At 42.5% G+C, this 20,240-nt stretch overlaps 1 protein-coding gene across 1 annotated transcript in view; it reads left to right on the top strand.

The window, feature by feature from the left end:
- The first annotated feature begins 236 nt into the window (after nt 1-236).
- HDAC7 (histone deacetylase 7) overlaps nt 237-20,240 on the top strand; it is a 243,983-nt gene continuing 223,979 nt past the window's right edge. Inside the window, exon 1 of the mRNA XM_075265793.1 lies at nt 237-379. The gene's annotated coding sequence lies outside the window, so the exon portion shown is untranslated. The remainder of the gene's footprint in view (nt 380-20,240) is intronic.

Here is a 20,240-nt window from a genome sequence, read left to right as displayed (position 1 = left end):
GGCTTCCATCTTCATGTTATATGTAATAATGTATACACCAGGCTGACCTCAAAGCCGCTGCTGAAATTGGTTCCTGACATTGTTTTCATCTTTCGCTTTAGGTGAACATCTTTGCAGACCCTTCTGGTAGCAGTGGGGTTAAGGGCAAGTAAAGTATTTCCTTCTATTGTCAATTGAAGTGAGCCATAGATCCCTCCTGTACGCCCTCCCCTTTCCTCCTCTCTCCTCACTCTCAGTTCTTGTGGCTGCTGCTACTCTCACTCTCTCTGACTGCATAGAGTGGATCTTGTGATGTTTCATAGGAACTTTGCTGCAGAACAACATCCTCCCACTATGGTTTCCAGGCTGTAGGAAGTGCCCGCATAGACCCACGCCACTGGTGAGTCTCTCCTTGCCCTCCATACCTGCCCAGCGCTCTATCTTTCTGCTACACCATATCCAAGTGCACTGAATTCAATTTCCCCCTCTTGACTCATTTCCAGTTATATTTGTTGTGTTCTTGCAGAAGCCAAAAAATCTTTGTCCGACGGCCAATTTCTGTGGAAGAGAAATGACAACACTCCTTTTTACACAAACTATAAATACAATCCATATCTCGGACAGTTTATCATACTCCTAAAGTTTATAAGATGTGCTTATCACTTCTCCATGTTCCCAGCTCCTCTGCAGCTTCGGGGGGTATATCCCCATTACACAAAGGTTACGTTAGTTCAGATTTCTCAGCTAAGAGGTTTTTCCTACAAGGAATTTGTTTATCTTGTTGTAAAATAATCTGCAATTTTTTATTTATTTTTTTTTACCTGCAAATGCTTTCTAGGAAAACCAGGCAGTGGAATTTCTCTAATCACTACTTGGAGAAAACAGAATCCACTAAAGCTAAATTTAGGGGATGACGTTTCTGGGAAATATGTATTTATGTGAGATGATGTATTTAGATGTAAGAAGTCAATGATAACTTTGCTATAAGTGATTACGTATTAGATACATATTGCTAAGTAATGTTACAAAGTTTCAAAAACTTAGAATACTTGGACTATATTGCATTGTGTGTGTCGTGGCGATGGATAAAATTCAGGTTAAATGATAGGTAAAATAAGTTGTAGCAGAGCTGAATTTGTTGCAATAGCATCTTGATTTCCAGGTAATCCTATGTATTGTTTAATCCAGTTATATCAATGCAATGGTTATGTGACTCATCTAGCTCTGCTACATTTCTATAAAGTCATCGTATTGCTCTTAAGTAGTAGTTATCGTTACTGTATAGTGATGACTAAACCATGAGAACGCTCTAAAGTACTGATCTACTTATAAAAAGATTGTATATGTTAGCCCTTTTTATTCTTAAAGCACCAACATATTCCGTAGCGCAGTACAGGGCTTGCACTCGTTCCATCCTTGCCCTGACAATCTGATCTCTGCCTGCACCACACCATGCTTGGATACTTACTATTATTTAGGTATTTCACATATAATAAGAGGCATATGGAGCCGAGTCAGTGAGATGTATTGATGTCATAGAGATGAATATGGAATGAATATGTCCCATAGAAACCACAGATCAGACATCATACACATTGTCCTATAGTATCATGGTGTATGATACTAATTCAATGGCTGCATGAGAATTTCTATGTGACTAATTTAGCTCTGTTACATATGTATGAAGTTACCTACTTGATGTGAAACATATCTACTAGATTGTATATATGTAAAGCCATCACTCGAGGCTCGGAACGATGCCAAATCCACCGGCGTGCTGTATATGACTGGTATTAGTTATAGCTAGAGCCCATGCACATGTAACTTATATTAATGTATTCTCTGCAGTTTTACATAGGACTGCAGGTAAATACACTGCTTTATCTGAATACAAGAAGTCTATGGATGTGCAGGAGATAGGAGCACTTATTATGGTGTCTACAGAGCTGTATAGAGAAGATGCTGATGTAGAGGATGAAGTCCTCAAGTCTCTATAGTGTGTCTACGTTGTGCATGTTTGCAGAGTCTGCAGGGGGATATTGCGGAGGATTGAAAATGGTTTTTCATGAAAATCTGAGCAGGGAGGCTGGAAGGGGGATGAGGTAACTAAGGTTTGTTTGTGGAAATGTCTTGCTAGCCCTCTGGCAATAGACACATGAGAGAGTCATAACCCAGGACTGTGGCTCTCAAGCATCTCTGACTCATATTTGCTGAGGAAGCAGACAATACTTATGTCAGCGAGGCGGAGTCTGGAATAAAAACACTTCTACAATCCACGCTCTATTTTTCAGTTTAATATCGGAAACACAAGTCTCACTGTCTGTGATCCCGATGACCAATGTTACCAAGGTCTGCAATGCAGAAAATGTCCAGTGATGTCAGATTTATAGACTTACGTTAGTAGTAAAATGGATGAGTGTCTTGTGCATAACTGTGGCGAACACGTAGCCAAACAAATATAAAAACAGTTTCCAAACTTTAGCTGTGCGGGATTTGGTGAGGACGGATTTGGCGGATTGACTCCAGTTATAGAAAATAGCACTTTCTATTGACAGACTATGTACACTGCGGTATATAAACTAACGTCTGCTCCATCTGTGCATTAGTAGAAACATCTATAAGCAATGCAGAAGACATCTGGGATATAATATTACACCTGGTGTCGAATCTTTCCCATCTTATCGAAACAAGTAAAAGCAGCAAAAGACAATGATGATTTCAGAGGTATTTGTCGCTATGATTTACACCTAAACTACTGGGATTCGGTCACCACGTTTAACCTAGGAACACAGTAATGGCTGGATAGGTGAAGATGCCGATTCAGAATATGTAATGAGTCTATTTAGTCCATGAAGAGTTAATGCGCTGACTATATGTATTAGCACAGAACACACGGACTGTTTGCAGGTTGACTGCAGGTGATGGGGACTCTGCATTTCTCGTAGCAATAAGCCCTCCATGGCTACCCCAACTAAGGTCACACATCAGATCGGATATTCAGTAGTGAACCATCTGTAGCAAAAACAGCTGAAGACTAAGGCCCCACATAGCGAGCCACAGCAAAAAAGCGCTGCAGAAAAGACCATGGCCAAAACGCATTGGGTTTATTTGTGCAGCGCTTTTCATAGAAAGTCCACAAAGATTTCCTATGTGGACTTTTTCCCCATTATACTTATACAGAAAACACCAGCGTTTTCGAAGGTATAATTGATATGCTGTGATTTACAAAAATGCTTTTGTTTTTGGAATCGCAACTTTTCCGTTGCAGATATTTTTCTGCAGTGTGTGGATGGGATTAGCCAGAATTCCATCCGCTTTGCAGGCGGTGATTTCGGCCTTAACGAAAATGTGTAGTTTTCATTGCAGCTTTCAGCAGTGGTGTAACTAAAGTCTTATGAGCAAACTTATGTCCGGGGCCCCCTAATTCATCCGTACAGTGAATTCTTGTTAGTAATGGTTACAGGGGTGAACCTGCCCCTCTTGCCGCCCAAAGCGAACAACAGAAAGCCGCGTGGGGTGTGGCGGAGCGGAGGGGCGGGGCTTAGCGCCGTTCCCAGGCAGAGAGCAGGCACGGAGAAGACCTGCTCTCTGCCTGAGCGTGAGGGGAGGATGCCGGAACAGCGCTGCTTCAGCGGCCTCCCCAATCCACCGCTCGGTGCTAAGCCAGTCCAGGACAGCTTGTACTCTCCATCTCTGCCCCCAGATTCACGTTCCACCTCCACATTAAACTTACCTTCTCCTCCGCTCCCTCGCCGCTCTCTGCCCGCCTCTCTCGCTGACATATGCGGCTGAAGGAAGGAGCTGACACAGGTCAGCTCCTCGCTTCGCCGCTGCCCGCCTCTCTCCCTGACACGTGCGGCTGAAGCTGCTCGCGTGCTCGCTTCGCCGCTGCGTCTCTCTCTCGCTGACACATGCGGCTGAAGCGAGGAGCTGACCTGTGTCAGCTCCTCGCTTAGCTGCTGCCGCCGGCTCCTGGCTTGTACATCGCGTCTACAAGCCAGGAGCCGGCGGCAACAGCGAAGCGAGGAGCTGACACAGGTCAGCTCCTCGCTTCAGCCGCATGTGTCAGCGAGAGAGAGAGAGACGCAGCGGCAAAGCGAGCACGCGAGCAGCTTCAGCCACGTGTGTCAGGGAGAGAGGCGGGCAGCGGCGAAGCGAGGAGCTGACCTGTGTCAGCTCCTTGCTTCAGCCGCATATGTGTTCAACTCAGATCTGCGTCCTCTGGACGCAGATCTGAGTTGAAATCGGGACATACCTCCCTCCAACCGGGACCGCGGGACATGTCACCCAAATCGGGACTGTCCCGCGGAAATCTGGACGGTTGGGAGGTATGCTGATACCAGTGTTTATGGACCTTCTAAGGCTCAGTTCACACGGGGTATTTTGGTCAGGATTTTGAGTCTGAACCCGCCTCGAAATCCTAATAAAAAAAACGGCTAGCATTGAAATCAATGGGAGACAGTCAGTTCTTTTTTCCGGGAGCACTAGGCCCATTAATTTGGGGTATTTTGGACCGGAACCTGAGGCAGCCTCTGTCTCAAATTTTGGTCCAAAATACCCCGTCTGAACCCAGCCTAAGGCTCCTGCACCCTCTGCACCCCCTCAAGTTACACCCCTGGCTTTCAGCCATGATTTCTGTGCAGCTGGCCCTGGCTTTCAATCTTTGCATTGCAGGCAAACCCACAACAATAACTGAGATACTGCATTTTTGAAACGTACAGCTCCAGACACTTTACACTACAGCTTAGCTTCTGTAGGATGTGGATGAGATTACCTTCAAAATTCCAGTGATAATTGACCATAGGAACGACATTTTTATTTAACGGCCTGCATTACATTGAATATAGGTGAATGGCTGCTATTTTTACGGTTTCATAACATACAAATAGCCCATAGGTCATTTTTTCACGACTGTTTTGTATACAAGGGCTGTTGTTTTAATGAACCGTCAAAAAGTAGGCCATGTCCTAGTTATACCTGTATTCACGGATCCCTCACAAATGGGAGTCTATTGAGGGATCTGTGAAAATGGGTAAAACTATGACATGACCTATTTTTTAAAAGTTTCTTAAAACAGTACCTGCCAGATACAAAGCGGCTAAGAAAAATATCCATTGTTTGTTAACCCCCCCCAAAAAAGCAAAAAACAAACAAACATGTGAAACCAACTTTAGGCTGAAGCCCCACATCACAAAAAGTTCAGACGGAGTAGCTACGACTGTATGCCGGTACAATGCACCAGCATCAAGTGGCGGCACTCCACTCCGGATTAGGCCCAAATGAATGGGCCTAGTCGCGAGGGAGTGTCTTCAGGCGAATGTCCAACCACAGCATCCACCTGAAGAATGTGAATGTCTCTTCCTTTTTCCGACTCCCATTGATTTCAATCAGAGCCGTATTTTTGGTCAGGATTTTGAGGCGGATTTACGGATCCCCAGACATATAAGTGCATGTAAGGGTCCGTGAAAAAGGACATGACCAAAATTTGAAACATACTTGTGACTAGCCATGTCATGCGAATAGCCCTCATTCACTTGAATTGACTAAAATGCATTAAAACAATTGACTCCACACCATCGTGTGAATATAGACTTAGACTACGGTCCCACAGAACACTGCTGAATAAAAACACATTGGGTTTTTTTGTTTTGTTTTTATTAGTGCAGCATTTTTCATTGTATTTTTTCTTCTCCTATTAAATATATAATGAAAACATAGTTAAAATTAACGTGCTGCGTTTTTCACGCTGCTCTTTTTGTGGTTGAGATTAATGAATTTTTATTCACTTCGCTGGTTCCGTAAAACACAGCGATTTTTTTTTCCCCGTTTCGTTTCCGCAGCAGTCAAAAACACTGAGTTTACACAATGTGGAGCATTACGGGGTATTCACATGGAGTAACACGGCGCCAATATAACTCACAGCAGAATCAGCACTGATAAAAAGACTCCCATTGACTTCAATGGGTTCCGTTTAACACGTGTAACACATGGAAGTCAATGGGAGTCTTTTTAGCAGCGCTGATTCTGCTGTGAGTTATCGTGTGTAATACATTGAAAGCATAGGGAAAAAAGCCTCCCATTGATTTGAATGGGGAGCGCACGTATGCCGGCTCCCATTCAAGTCAATGGGAGCTGCTTTTTACGCGCTCATTCTGAACGTGTTTTTATGATCAGAATCAGCGCCACGTTATCCATGTGAATGCCCCCTTAGACTACAGGCAACTCTTTAGCTCCGCACTAGTAAGCATTATGGCTGTTATTCCGGTTGTTCTGTTCTTGTATAGTAACGTTGTTATTGTGAATGAATTCTCTGCAATATGTTTCTGTTAAAATGAATGTTTCATTGACTTCCGAGAGACCTGAAGCAAAGGCTGCCCCTCCACCTGTTTACCTCTGCGCGCTCTGCCACCGAGGGATTAGTCACCGTATGAGTATAATATGATTTATATAATCATAAAAATAGAAAAGTCAAGTATTTTGCTCCTCTGGACAAATCTTTCCCCGAATCTGAGATGCCCCTGAGATTTCTTAACTAGATGATCCAGTTCCCCATTCACTTCTTTACAGGGGTCGATATCACTCAAACCTTTAATGCAAACCAGATGGGCCTGAGATCTGCAACAAACACTGCAAGGGGCCATGACTTACCTCGAGGCCATGCTGTGTGCATTCTTTATATCCCTGCCAGCCACTGGTGAAGGTTATATAATACACAATTCATCTGTAATCTGGACAAAAGTATATAATTCATGTTTTCTTAATATGCAGCTAATTTCTTCCCTTTGACTAGTTCATACATCATATTCCGAAGTATTCTCCATTGTGGGCATAGTAAACGTTCATTAGACAATATATTCATTTCCGCTTACCTTTTACACAAGGCTATTATGAAACCACACGGCTCAACGAAAATTCATTTTAACTTTTTGCCTTTTTTAAGTCAGCAAAAACTAAAGTATTCTGCGGGATAAAGTGGCTGAAAAAGAAGATGAAAACGCCAAAAAAATTAAAGCACGTTCCCAACTATGAACACCATTCCAGGGTTTAGTTATACAATGAATGTATGTACAATGCCATGTTAATAAATGCTATATATTGCTTAGCTGTGTCTATCCTCTGGCCAATGATAAAGTTGGATATTTAGCAACAGCTATTCCTCCTGATATCCCCATACACATGCACACTTACTTCATCTGTGTGTTCATTTTATTTAGTTATATAGTGCCATCATATTCTACTGAGATATCATCAGTACTCTCCTATATAGAGCTCACAATCTACTTACTTATCCATATATTTTTGGAGGGTAGGAGGAAACCCACCCAAACTCCTTGCAGTTGTCCTTGGCTGCATTCAAACCCAGGACTCCGGCGCTGCAAGATTATAGTGCTGACGCTAGGTACACCTGAGTATGGGGTTCGCATGGGGAGCTCCTTATCAGAAACCTAATCCACTTAAAAAAGCAGTTACCTTCATATACCCGCAGACCCCATAGACTGTAATGAGGGCCATCCAAAAAGGGCAGAAAATGCGGAGATAAAAGTGCTGCTTGCACATATAAGTGGAATGGGGAACGGAATCACCAGGCAAAGACCAGGCGCAGGTGTATAGCTTAAAGAGACCTTTCATGTCCTCAGGCACACACGGTTTTATATACCGCAAGAAAGCCGACAGTGCGCTGAATTCAGCACACTGTCGGCTTCCCTGTTATGTGCCTCGGTGGAAGACCTATCGGTGCAATTACCGATAGCTCTTCACGGTTAGAAGGGCGTTCCTGACAGTCTAACTGGGAATGCCCCTCCTGACAGTACTGTGTGTAGCGCTATACTGTGAGGGGGCCGTTCCTGACCTGCCCTCCCTTCTCCCAACACTACTCGTACTCTTCCATAGACTAGTACTGCGGGGAGTTCCTCACAGCTCAGTGTCATGGCTTTGTGGTAAGTAATGCCCCCTCGCAGTACAGCGCTTTGGACAGACTGTCAGGAAGGGCGTTCCAAGCTAGACTGTCAGGAACGCCCTTCTGACCATGAAGAGTTATCAGTAATTGCACTGATATCTCGTTCCCCCGGGGCACATAACAAGAAAGCCAATAGTGGGTTGAATTCAGCGCACTGTCAGCTTTCTAGAGGTATATAAAACCGCATGTGCGCCAGGACACGAAAGGTCCTCTTTAACCACTGAGCCTACGTGCATGTGTTCTCTCTGGGCAAAGGAAAGAAAATCCAACTGCCCAAATTTTTTGACATTTTGCTGTTAGGACAATTGAGGCACCATTATACACATTAGATGATTGTGAAATTGTTGTGTTTGGCTGCCATTCATCTAATGTGTATGACCACACACACTTAGTTACAGTTCATACTATAGCCCGGGGGTTACATTCACAGGTCATCTTTAAGAACAGGCAGCAAACTCTCTGTTAAATAGGACCTTTCACCACCTCCATTTGTTCAATTCTCTGCATGCCTCAATAGGCACAGCTCCACTGACTCCACTGAATTTTTCTTTAGCCCCGCCATCCCTGAGCAATCATTTCTGTTAATTTTAGCACAGTTATATTCTCTGCTGTCAGATGGGCAGTCCCGAACTGGAGCAGAGAGACAAGGACCACCCACCTGACAACAGATTTGTGCTTAAAGGGGCTCTATCAGCAAAATCATGCTGATAGAGCCCCACGTATGCGTGAATAGCCTTTAAAAAGGCTATTCAGGCACCGTAAAAGTTATATTAAACTACCCCCCCCCCCCCCCCCCCGTTTTAAAATAATAACCTAAAAAAGAATGTGCTCTACTTACCGAACGTGCACACTGGGCGGGCATTTAGGGTGTGTCATCATCTTCATCCACGCTTCCTCTTCCTCCGATGTCCTCGGGTCCTGTCCTCCTCCGGCGCTTCCGAATGGACTTTGATAAAAAAAAATGACCTGGGCGCATGCGCAGTAGCCGTAGTAGAAGCCTCATGCTACTGCGCATGCGCCCAGGTCATTTTTTTTTATCAAAGTCCGTTCGCGAGGAGGACGGGACCGGAGGACATCGGAGGAAGAAGAGGCGTGGATGAAGATGAAGACACACCCTGAATGCCCGCCCAGCGTGCACGTTCGGTAAGTAGATAACATTCTTTTTTAGGTTATTATTTTAAAACGGTGGAGTAGTTTAATATAACTTTTACGGTGCCTGAATAGCCTTTTTAAAGGCTATGCACGCATATGTGGGGCTCTAGCAGCATGATTTTGCTGATAGAGCCCCTTTAACTCACAGCAATCAATTGTTGCTCTTGGAAAATTGAAGGATGATAATTTTATATGTGTTATTCCCATAAACGTATACATGGGACGTAAAAGTGCAAAACGCAGCGACATACAACAGTTTTTACTTAGTTTTTTCGTCTTCATTTTGTCACTCAGCGTCTTTCATCTGCGTTTCGCTCCGTGTGGCCTTAGCCTATGTCTCATTTGTGAAGTGATACTAATTAACCTTTCATTATGTGATTAGTACGTGGTTTCAGTCTGCAGACGCGGCACTGGTTCCCAGTCGGTGCCTGTCTTTGCTTACTCTCGTATGTACTGTACATGTCCATTTTTCATATTTCTTTCATTTTCATGCCTGGCGCACAAGATTAATTATCATACAATGATTTTAGTAATAAGTCATTGCATAAGAACCGCTGATGAATGAGCTTTCTAGACTTGTTTGAAAGACAACCAAGGGCTGATTTAGCTTCTCTGTACGACTTCTGCCTACAAGTGGTAACAATTATATTTGTTACAGGAAGACCCAGCAGTGGAGTATATGAGTATGTAGAATTCACGGATGGTGATGAATTACTTGTGTATGTATGCGCAATGCTTTCATATTGAAGCTAAATGACTTAAGTGGCTATGGGTAAAGTGATTGATTCTGCATGGCTAGCTGAACACAATGACTAAAAGTCGATGCCGTACCTAATGTATGACGCCATAGTCCACAGCAGTCAATCAGATGCTGACTTTCATCAGTCTTCCCTCTACTAGATGGATCAAACCTAAATACTGATTGTTTTTTATGGGTCACTGTATTGTGCTAATCTTCATCAAGCTCCAATTATCCTCACTCCCATAGACATGTCCCAAGGCACCAATGAAGCCGTCAAACTCTTGTAATGTTCAAGAATTGTTAAATTATTCACATCTAATAAAAACATAGAGATTATGATCCATTGACTTGTGATTTCCATTAAACTTTGGCTGGATTTAGAGATTAAACAATATATTAGTTATGGTGATATTCAGCTCACGTTTGTACATAGGTTAGTGATTAAGATCTACGTCTATTTTATTTTTCGTTTATGGTACAGATTGTCATTGGCAAAAATAATGCACCAAGACTGAATTGTTGGAATCAAAGGAAACTTTCTGTTTGTGAATGTAATGATGATATAAGCGATATCAATATTACAGCAAAAGAATACAATAATTGGGGATATCTGTTGGGCCGACTCTGGCCTGGATACAATAGAAGATGTGGCTGGGCATGGAGTCCTACAGGTTCTGTATGATAGCTTGTGGAATATTTGCACGCAGATGTTACAGATGGACCAGTAGATCTTGCACGCCGTAGGTTGTTGAGTCTGGCATCCTAGCTGGTCCCATAAATGTTCAATTGGCGATATATCTGGTGACTGGGTAGGCCAAAGAAGTGTTACAATATGGCAGAGACATTCCTGGTAAAGCCTTTCTGCATGTGGGCAAGTAGTATCCTACAGAAAAATGCCAGCTGGAAGCCCTGCCATGAGGCAACACATGGGGCCAAAGAGTGTCCAGCACATACCATTGAACTGTTAGTGTCTCTCATATCATTGTTAAGGTTGACCGACTGTCATATGTGATGCCCCCCCCCCCCAGATCATCACACTAGCAATTGGGGCAGTGTGTCACACAGCAAAGGTGGGATTGAAGCTCTAATCACTAGGCCTCCATACACCCAAACTTATCCTGTATTCATCACTAAAGACAATATGGTTCCAATCTGAAATATTCCAGGCTTCACAACACCAATGGAAACTAAGGCTACTGTAGACTGGCTGTCATAGGCAGGACACGTAATGGGTACCGTGACATCACATTTCTTTCTGCTAACCGCTTGGTAATGATCTGGATAGAGACAGGGTTGGGTAATGAAAATGCCACCTGTGTCTGTGTAAATAGACTGACGATCAACATATTTCTGGTTGATCTGCATTTTGGCTGGCGATGGTTTGGCTGTCCCATACAGCCTTAAACCTAGCACTGGAGACCAAGGCTGTGGATTCACAATGAAACTGATCCATGGAAACCTTATTTAATTTTCGGTTGCACTCCAGTGTAACATGTCTAATTCCCATTGGCATTTTATGTTTATCACCTAATGCAACGTTATACAAATAAAAGCAATCACTTCAGCTAGTTGTGATGCTTGATATGCTAATTAGGCCCTCTACGGTCAAGTGGGTGGACTCTGTCCAGAGCAGAAGAGAGGACGTGATCCGGTCTGAGCTCAGAATGATGCCCACTGCCTGCTCCTGTCTGGCTCCACCCACATGACAGTAAAGAGCCTCATTATCATATCAGGCATTAAAACTGATTGCTCAAGAAAAAATTCCAACTTCTCTGGAGTCGGTGGAGCAGCAGCTGAAAAGAGCGGGAGCTGGTGGAGACAGTGCACTTTAAGATGCCGTATCATCAGTATACTCCACCTTGATATTGACTTTCCTTTGCTATGTAGCACAGATGAAATGACAGCATAGCTCTTGAAGATAGTCATCTGCTCACATTTCTGCTCCTATCCCGACCTTGTGTATCAGTATTACCTCCTGTCTACCTGGCTGAAAGTTTAGTAAGATTTTGGAAGATGCAGAACACAAAAGAATCTTTCAAGCATATCCAGGCATTTCATGAGATACAAGATTGGCAGAGAGTGCTAGAGCAGGGGTCACGTGCTGGAAGGAGATACAAGGATATATAAGAAACTAGTACAGAAGGGAGCAATGTCTTTTATCTGTAGTTTAAGCTTCCATCCAGGATTCTCTTTACTATATGTTGTTCTCTGCCCCTTCCATTGGACATGTTGACTGTAGAAAGCTAGAGCAGAGGTTGCGATCTGAAAGGAGATACAAGGATATATAAGAAACTAGTACAGAAGGGAGCAATGTCTTTTATCCACAGTGTAAAGGAAGTACATGGATTATAAGGAAACGGGATATAATTTACACAGCTATGAATTGGGGTTATTTATGGCTCCATCCCAATTTTTCATTACAATGTGTTTCTATACCCCTTCCACTGGACATGTGGACTGTCTTGGCCTATGTGTTTAACATCTTTCTATCAACTATGAAGCATCCAAAGCTATGACCGGTGCATTATAGTGTCAGTTCCTGAAATAGATTAACCATTAAACAAGCTGCCATAGGGTTATCTTGAGCCTAGGTGACTAAGGTAAGATAGTAACGGGGTGGACTATGTGAATTTTTGGGCTGGCAATTTCTTTTGTAAGTATTCCAACTGGGAATTTACATTTATTCTGATCATTACCAAAAAATCTTTGTATTGATGTTATTTTGTTCACCGAATTCTGATGAAAAATACTGTGTATATTCAGTTGGATAAGCTTTATCGACCATGGCCAGGGTCAAGTAATGTTTTGCACATTATCCATGAGGTTTGTTCGATTGATCATTTGAAAATAAGGTGCTGAGTCTAGAGATGAGCGAGTACTAATCGAAATGGCAGTTTCGAATAGAACGCTCCCATAGGAATGAATGGACGCAGCTCCCATTCATTCCTATGGGAGCGTGCTATTGGAAACTGCTGTTTCGAATAGTACTCGCTCATCTCCTGACTATTGTATAAGTGAAGTTCACATTGTGTGCAATGTATAACACTGTACCAACTATCATATACACCAGTCCCTGATACCAAGTACTCTATAGTTAGGGTGGACTTGCTCTTATATGTCCATATTCATTTCTACTAGAGATGAGCGAGTACTGTTCGGATCAGCCGATCCGAACAGCACGCTCGCATAGAAATGAATGGACGTAGCTGGCACGTGGGGGTTAAGCGGCCGGCCGCCGTCAAACCGGAAGTACCAGGTGCATCCATTCATTTCTATGGAGCGTGCTGTTCGGATCGGCTGATCGGAACAGTACTCGCTCATCTCTAATTTCTACGAATGAAAGATATAAAGTGGGGAGTTAATCCTAAGCAGGCACCATATAATAAAGATATTCCATAAGAATACAGAACCTCTGCTACATCTTCTGGCTATAGCGCCTGTGTTGTGTATTCAGGCTAGTTTTTGCATATCTCACTGGGATCATATTTTCTGGCCAAACAAAGCTGAAACATATTTTTCTGCTCTTTCGCAGTTATTTGGGAACTGGATTTTTAAACATACCTCAAATGGGTGTATTACAATATAACTTAATTCCTCCGTCTCTGGCATTTCAGTGATGTTAATGTTCCACTAGATTACATATTGTGCCTAAAAAAATATGAAATCACTAGCACTAATGCTATGAAAAAGTCAATGCGACAGGAAAACACAGCACACAGTGGTCCTGGTGGTTGAGCTGTGGCTGCTTCTCATCCAGCTGTTTCCAGGGGTTTAATTCTGTGCAGCTGGGGTGACCTCACCACTCTCCGAATCCCTCGGGGGCTCGAAAAAGTCATAATCTACCAGCACAGAGCCAGCAGCTCGAAATGCGTAAATGAACATCCAGAAATGTACGCACACTTTTCCCAGCCCTTGACACATACCCTAAAAGTTTCTCAATGTTGTATGTTCCTCTCTCTAGCACATTTTACATCTTAACCCATTACCCTTCTACGGAGTTACATAAGATGTACGGCTCTCAATGCTCTATATGGCATGTTCTTATACAGTCCTATGAAAAAGTTTGGGCACCCCTATTAATCTTAATCATTTTTTGTTCTAAATATTTTGGTGTTTGCAACAGCCATTTCAGTTTGATATATCTAATAACTGATGGACACAGTAATATTTCAGGATTGAAATGAGGTTTATTGTACTAACAGAAAATGTGCAATATGCATTAAACCAAAATTTGACCGGTGCAAAAGTATGGGCACCCTTATCATTTTATTGATTTGAATTCCCCTAACTACTTTTTACTGACTTACTGAAGCACAAAATTGGTTTTGTAACCTCAGTGAGCTTTGAACTTCATAGCCAGATGTATCCAATCATAAGAAAAGGTATTTAAGGTGGCCAATTGCAAGTTGATCTCCTATTTGAATCTCCTCTGAAGAGTGGCATCATGGGCTACTCAAAACAACTCTCAAATGATCTGAAAACAAAGATTGTTCAACATAGTTGTTCAGGGGAAGGATACAAAAAGTTGTCTCAGAGATTTAACCTGTCAGTTTCCACTGTGAGGAACATAGTAAGGAAATGGAAGACCACAGGGACAGTTCTTGTTAAGCCCAGAAGTGGCAGGCCAAGAAAAATATCAGAAAGGCAAGAAGAATGGTGAGAACAGTCAAGGACAATCCACAGACCACCTCCAAAGAGCTGCAGCATCATCTTGCTGCAGATGGTGTCACTGTGCATCGGTCAACTATACAGCGCACTTTGCACAAATAGAAGCTGTATGGGAGAGTGATGAGAAAGAAGCCGTTTCTGCATGTACGCCACAAATAGAGTTGCCTGAGGTATGAAAAAGCACATTTGGACAAGGCAGCTTCATTTTGGAAACAAAAATTGAGTTGTTTGGTTATAAAAAAAGGCGTTATGCATGGCGTCCAAAAAGAAACAGCATTCCAAGAAAAACACATGCTACCCACTGTAAAATTTGGTGGAGGTTCCATCATGCTTTGGGGCTGTGTGGCCAATGCCGGCATCGGGAATCTTGTTAAAGTTGAGAGTCGCATGGATTCCACTCAGTATCAGCAGATTCTTGAGAATAATGTTCAAGAATCAGTGACGAAGTTGAAGTTACGCCGGGGATGTATATTTCAGCAAGACAATGATCCAAAACACCGCTCCAAATCAACTCAGGCATTCATGCAGAGGAACAATTACAATGTTCTGGAATGGCCATCCCAGTCCCCAGACCTGAATATCATTGAACATCTGTGGGATGATTTGAAGCGGGCTGTCCATGCTCGGCGACCATCTAACTTAACTGAACTTGAATTGTTTGTCCAAAATACCTTTATCCAGGATCCAGGAACTGATTAAAAGCTACAGGAAGCGACTAGAGGCTGTTATCTTTGCAAAAGGAGGATCTACTAAATATTAATGTCACTTTTCTGTTGAGGTGCCCATACTTTTGCACCGGTCAAATTTTGGTTTAATGCATATTGCGCATTTTCTGTTAGTACAATAAACCTCATTTCAATTCTGAAATATTACTGTGTCCATCAGTTATTAGATATATCAAACTGAAATGGCTGTTGCAAACACCAAAATATTTAGAACTAAAAATGATTAAGATTAATAGGGGTGCCCAAACTTTTTCATAGGACTGTATAACCCTTACGCTGCGTCTTCTTTCCCAGTATTTATAATTTAGTTTTCTTTGTGCTGCTGTTTCATAAGGATATTTTATAGGGATTTATAAAGTAACTTCAAAAAAATAGTGACGTCAGGTATTTTATTCACCCACAGCAGCACTCAATCTCCCGACAGAACCTCAGTAGGGAACCAAAATAAAAAAAAAAACTGTCTGCATCTTGAAAAAGATGGACATACAGGATGTGTTTTCTTCCATTATCTTAGGGTTGGTTCACACTAGCGCTTGTATACCGTCCGCAAGGAGTCTGCATGGAGACCCTCCCGGATGGAATGCAATTGCAATTGCAAGCGACGTGCTTGCAAAGCACATGGAGCCCATAGACTATAATGGGCTCCGTGTGCTTGCCACGTACTGCTTGCACGAACGAATTGTACAGGCAGTGTGCGACAAGCACACGGAGCCCATTATAGTCTATCGGCTCCATGTGCTTAACTGCACAGCGCTTGCATTAGCGTTGGTATTCCGTTCGGGGGGGTGTCTCCATACGGACTCTTTGTGGACGGAATACAAGCGCTAGTGTGAACCAACCCTTAAAACCCCATGCAGCAAATCGCTGCAAAAAAAAAAAACAACACTGCGGAAAGGACCAAATTTTTTTCCCACAGCGTTTTTCACAGAAAATTTTCCTCTGCAAACTTTCTGCACCTATTGTACCTATACGGAAAACCAGTGTTTCTGTAGGTATAATTGACCTTTTTTTTAGCCAGAATCCCATCCACTTTGTAATTACTGCAAAACTTCTACATTTTTTGCTGTGCTAAATTTAGTGTTTTCGCAATGCAGGACCACAGCCTTAGGCTAAGGCCCCACATTGCAGAAACGCAGCTTTTTTTGTTGCAGATTTTGTTGCATTTTTTTAGGCAAAGCCAGGAGTGGATTGAGCAGAAGGGAGAAGTATAAGAGATTACTATATATTTCCCATTCCTTTTGTAGCCATTCTTGGCTTTGGCTCAAAAAAACGCAACAAAATCTGGGTCATTGGCCCCATCACATTTATCAACATTTATGCCAATTTTCTGGCACAAATGATCCCAGAAATCTGCATCAACAAGGACCTGGCATAGATTCTGTTTAAGTACATGGATCTTGGAGTGTGTGCCATATTTACGACGAGGCGAGCGCCTTGTCATAAATTTGGCACGATCTTCAGCAGGGCAGGGATTATCGAGACTGGCATGAAAAACTCTCACCTAAAGTAGAGCAGTGCTCTCATCCAATGTTTTGCCAAGGGGCCTCCTTTAATATTAAACCTTGGAGTTACACCCTCCAACCCCATCTGACCCCAAATGACAATGATCAGTGCAAAGTAACAAAGTATTGCATTAATACGATGCCCGTCGTGACTAGTGATTTCTTACGTCACTGAAGAGGCACAGATGTTTCGACTTTTCTTATGGTCCTTTCTTATCCTTCTCATAACTACTACATTTTATTTATATGTGTCCATCTTTTAGGTCCCATAAGTCTCTTCATCTCTTTGTATTACCACTAGGGTTGAGCCGATCTTGAGATTTCAGGATCGTTTTTAAAATCCGATTTTCGATCATTTTCCAGCAGATCCTGATCACAATCGCAATCATGAAATTTGCTCTATCACCGATCTTTCCCGATCCCGATCGCTCAGCCCTAGTTACTTTATGTTTATGGAGTAGGGTTGAGCCGATCTTGAGATTTCAGGATTGTTTTTAAAATCCGATTTTCGATCATTTTCCCGATTGTGAAATTTGCTTGATCACCGATCGGGATCCAATCTTTCCCGATCGCTCAACCCTAATTACCGCTTAGCAACAGTTTGGGGTATACTCATATGTGAGGTCATATGACTCAGGTCTATGGAATATCTGTAATTGTGAACTTCCTTCTAGATTTTGGCCATTCACATCAGATAGTAGGAAGCCAACAGCTATTGCCTGATCCAACCTATTTCCTTCCTCATACACAAAAATCGGACATTTGAAATTCAGTTACCTAATATTTTTTTCGCAAGACCTTTGGCTAAAAATTGTTGCATTAAGGTTCATTGAGCCCACCAGCTAATATTATTGTGTGAGCCCACACTCCAACAAGCCTTAGGAAACAGACCGCAGTAATCTTCAAATTTGAGTGACTTCTGCTGGACCATTATTATAAAGGTTGGGCCCACCAGAAGATCATCTGGCACCCTGGTAGGCCAAGTTGAAGCTGAGGACCCCATGCACCGAAGTTCCCCCAGGTTCAGGTGACATTTATCTAATGTGTATAGTCACTTTATATAGTCTTGGTATTTGAGAACTGGTAATTCCTTTATTCTCCCCCCTCTGTCTCCTTCATACATGGTGGGCAGAAGCAATAAAACTCCTCGAATTCAGGAAAAAAGCTATTGTTATAATTCCTATGAAAGTGAATATGCAATAAATAATCCATCTAATTAATTATAGAATATCAATAATTGTATAATATATATAATATTAGAAATAATCATTTTATTTTGAAGTCAGGGTAACTTTTTTCTGATTCCAACCCCATCCACAAATTGGTCCAGACTCCAGTCTCTGATACCTCAGCCCTGTTTTGGTCTACGGGTTCATTGACTGAATGATCACATCTATGGCGGTCTGTACATCTATAAAACAAGCAGCGCTATATTATAAAGGTGTAGGCACTGTGTAATGAGACTACCCACCATAGAATTTGCATTTCTATCAGTTGCTTTATCATTTGTTCCATGGCTTCAGATCATCGGCGGTGTCTTTATTAGACATTTTGCTGATTTGTTGTATGTTCTTGCAGAAATGGCAAACTTGTACTAATTCAGCAATTTTCATCAGGGTAAATTCCACTGGAGTTCGCTGAGTTGAGAGTCTGTTTCTTCCTTACTAATTGATTTATACAGAACTATGGCTATACATTAACTGCAGAGAGTATTCCTGGGGGGGATATAGGCGTAATTGTGCACATGGCTGCTCAGACATGCCAAAGTACTAAGCGTGTTTATATCAATCCAGCCTTGTTTCCTTTGTTTTTCAAGACTATTGTCTACATGAGATATACAAGGGTAAGGTCTGGACAAGAGGAGGAAGGAACGGGGAGTTCAAAAGTACAAGCCCAGTACCGATGCTGATATAGCACTTCTTACCGAAACACTGGATAACCTGCGGTTTTACTATAGTCCGGGAATTACCAATGTTATAACAGCCCATAATACTGTAAATGGAATCATTTACTCTCATCTGTAAAGAATCAGAATATTGCAATGAGTTATGTGGTCAGAATATTCTATTGCATCTTTGCATACATCTTGAGAAACAAACTAAGTTGAAGATCCAAAGTTTAAAACATTTTAATTCCTCCAGTAAGTAACAATCCTGGAGAATCTTTTCATGTAAGGCAGCATTCACACTGAGTAACGCTGGCGTTTTTTGTGCTTATTTTGGCACGTAGCACCGCGTAAACGCCGCGTTACTCAGTGTGAATGCTGCCTAACTTTGTTCTCCGCCATTCCTCTGTTATTCCTCCTGTTATTTACGAATCATGGACAACTTAGTGATATGTTACCATTTCCTTAGTTGGATTTGTGCGCAAAAAATTGTGAGTTTTTCATATCTGTGTCGTCCTCACCATGTTCCTGAATAGAGAGCATGCAGGGGGACGGAGGCATCGGTTTCACCAAATTTATTATAATATACTCCAGAAATCTGGGATAAATGATCACTTGTGAGGAGGCATGTGCCACACCATATATGAAGTTACCCTCCGCTGGGGCTATGAAGACTGGCATCAGTAATGGCAGTCTTCATAAATCTGTACCAATGTGTCTTATTCACAAGTCATAAGTACAAACTCTTTTTAAAGACTAGTAGGTGGTGGGTGCGATATCATTATTATTTTATGGTCCGGATTTTGACATGGAATCCACCTCAGTATACAGCTCCAAAAATGCCTCCCATTGACTTCAGTTGGAGCCATTCACTTCTTTTTTGCACTAGCGTTTTTTTGCCACTCGCGGCAAAAAAAAAAAGTAACCTGCCCTATCTTGACGCAGATTCAATCTGCCATGGTGTCCACGCGACCCTCACTCCCGTCTAGGCCCATTCATTTGGGCCTAATCTGGAACAGAATGCTGTGACTGTGATGCACTGCACCCACATCCAGTCTCGGCTAGCCATTTTTGGACTAGATTCTGAGGCGGCCTCCGCACCAAAATTTGGACCAAAAAAACCCAATGTGAACTCAGCCTTAGATGTCTGTGCAGTGAGCGATAAAGGGATTCTGCCATTAAGGACACAGGATAGGGAATAAGCATCAGATCACTGGGGGATCCAACTTTCGCAGGAAAACAGGGTATCAAAAGTTCCCTTACAGCGTCCTTGTGAATGGAGCACCAGTGTACTTGACTAGCTTTCACTATTATGGTGCTCTGTGCGCTGCTAGAGATCCTGATAGCCCTGTAGCAGTGAATGAACTTCCAGCCACACAAACTGTTGCTCCATTCACAAGGAGTCTTTAGAGGGACTTTCAGTCCTTCCATTTTCCTGATCGCTAGGGGACCCAACAATTGGACCCCCAACAATATGACATTTATTTCCTATCCTGAAGATAAAGGATAAGTCTCCCTAATGGCACAAATTCTTAACTCTCCCACTGATATGACATCTTCATCCTACTTGAGCAGCAGTAGCAGCGCTCCCAGGGCTGAAAGCCCGCCCCCAGTGCACCAAATGCCTAAT

The sequence above is a fragment of the Leptodactylus fuscus genome, chromosome 2 (assembly GCF_031893055.1).
Source record: "Leptodactylus fuscus isolate aLepFus1 chromosome 2, aLepFus1.hap2, whole genome shotgun sequence".
NCBI lineage: Eukaryota > Metazoa > Chordata > Amphibia > Anura > Leptodactylidae > Leptodactylus > Leptodactylus fuscus.
This window is presented reverse-complemented; position numbering and strand designations above follow the sequence as displayed.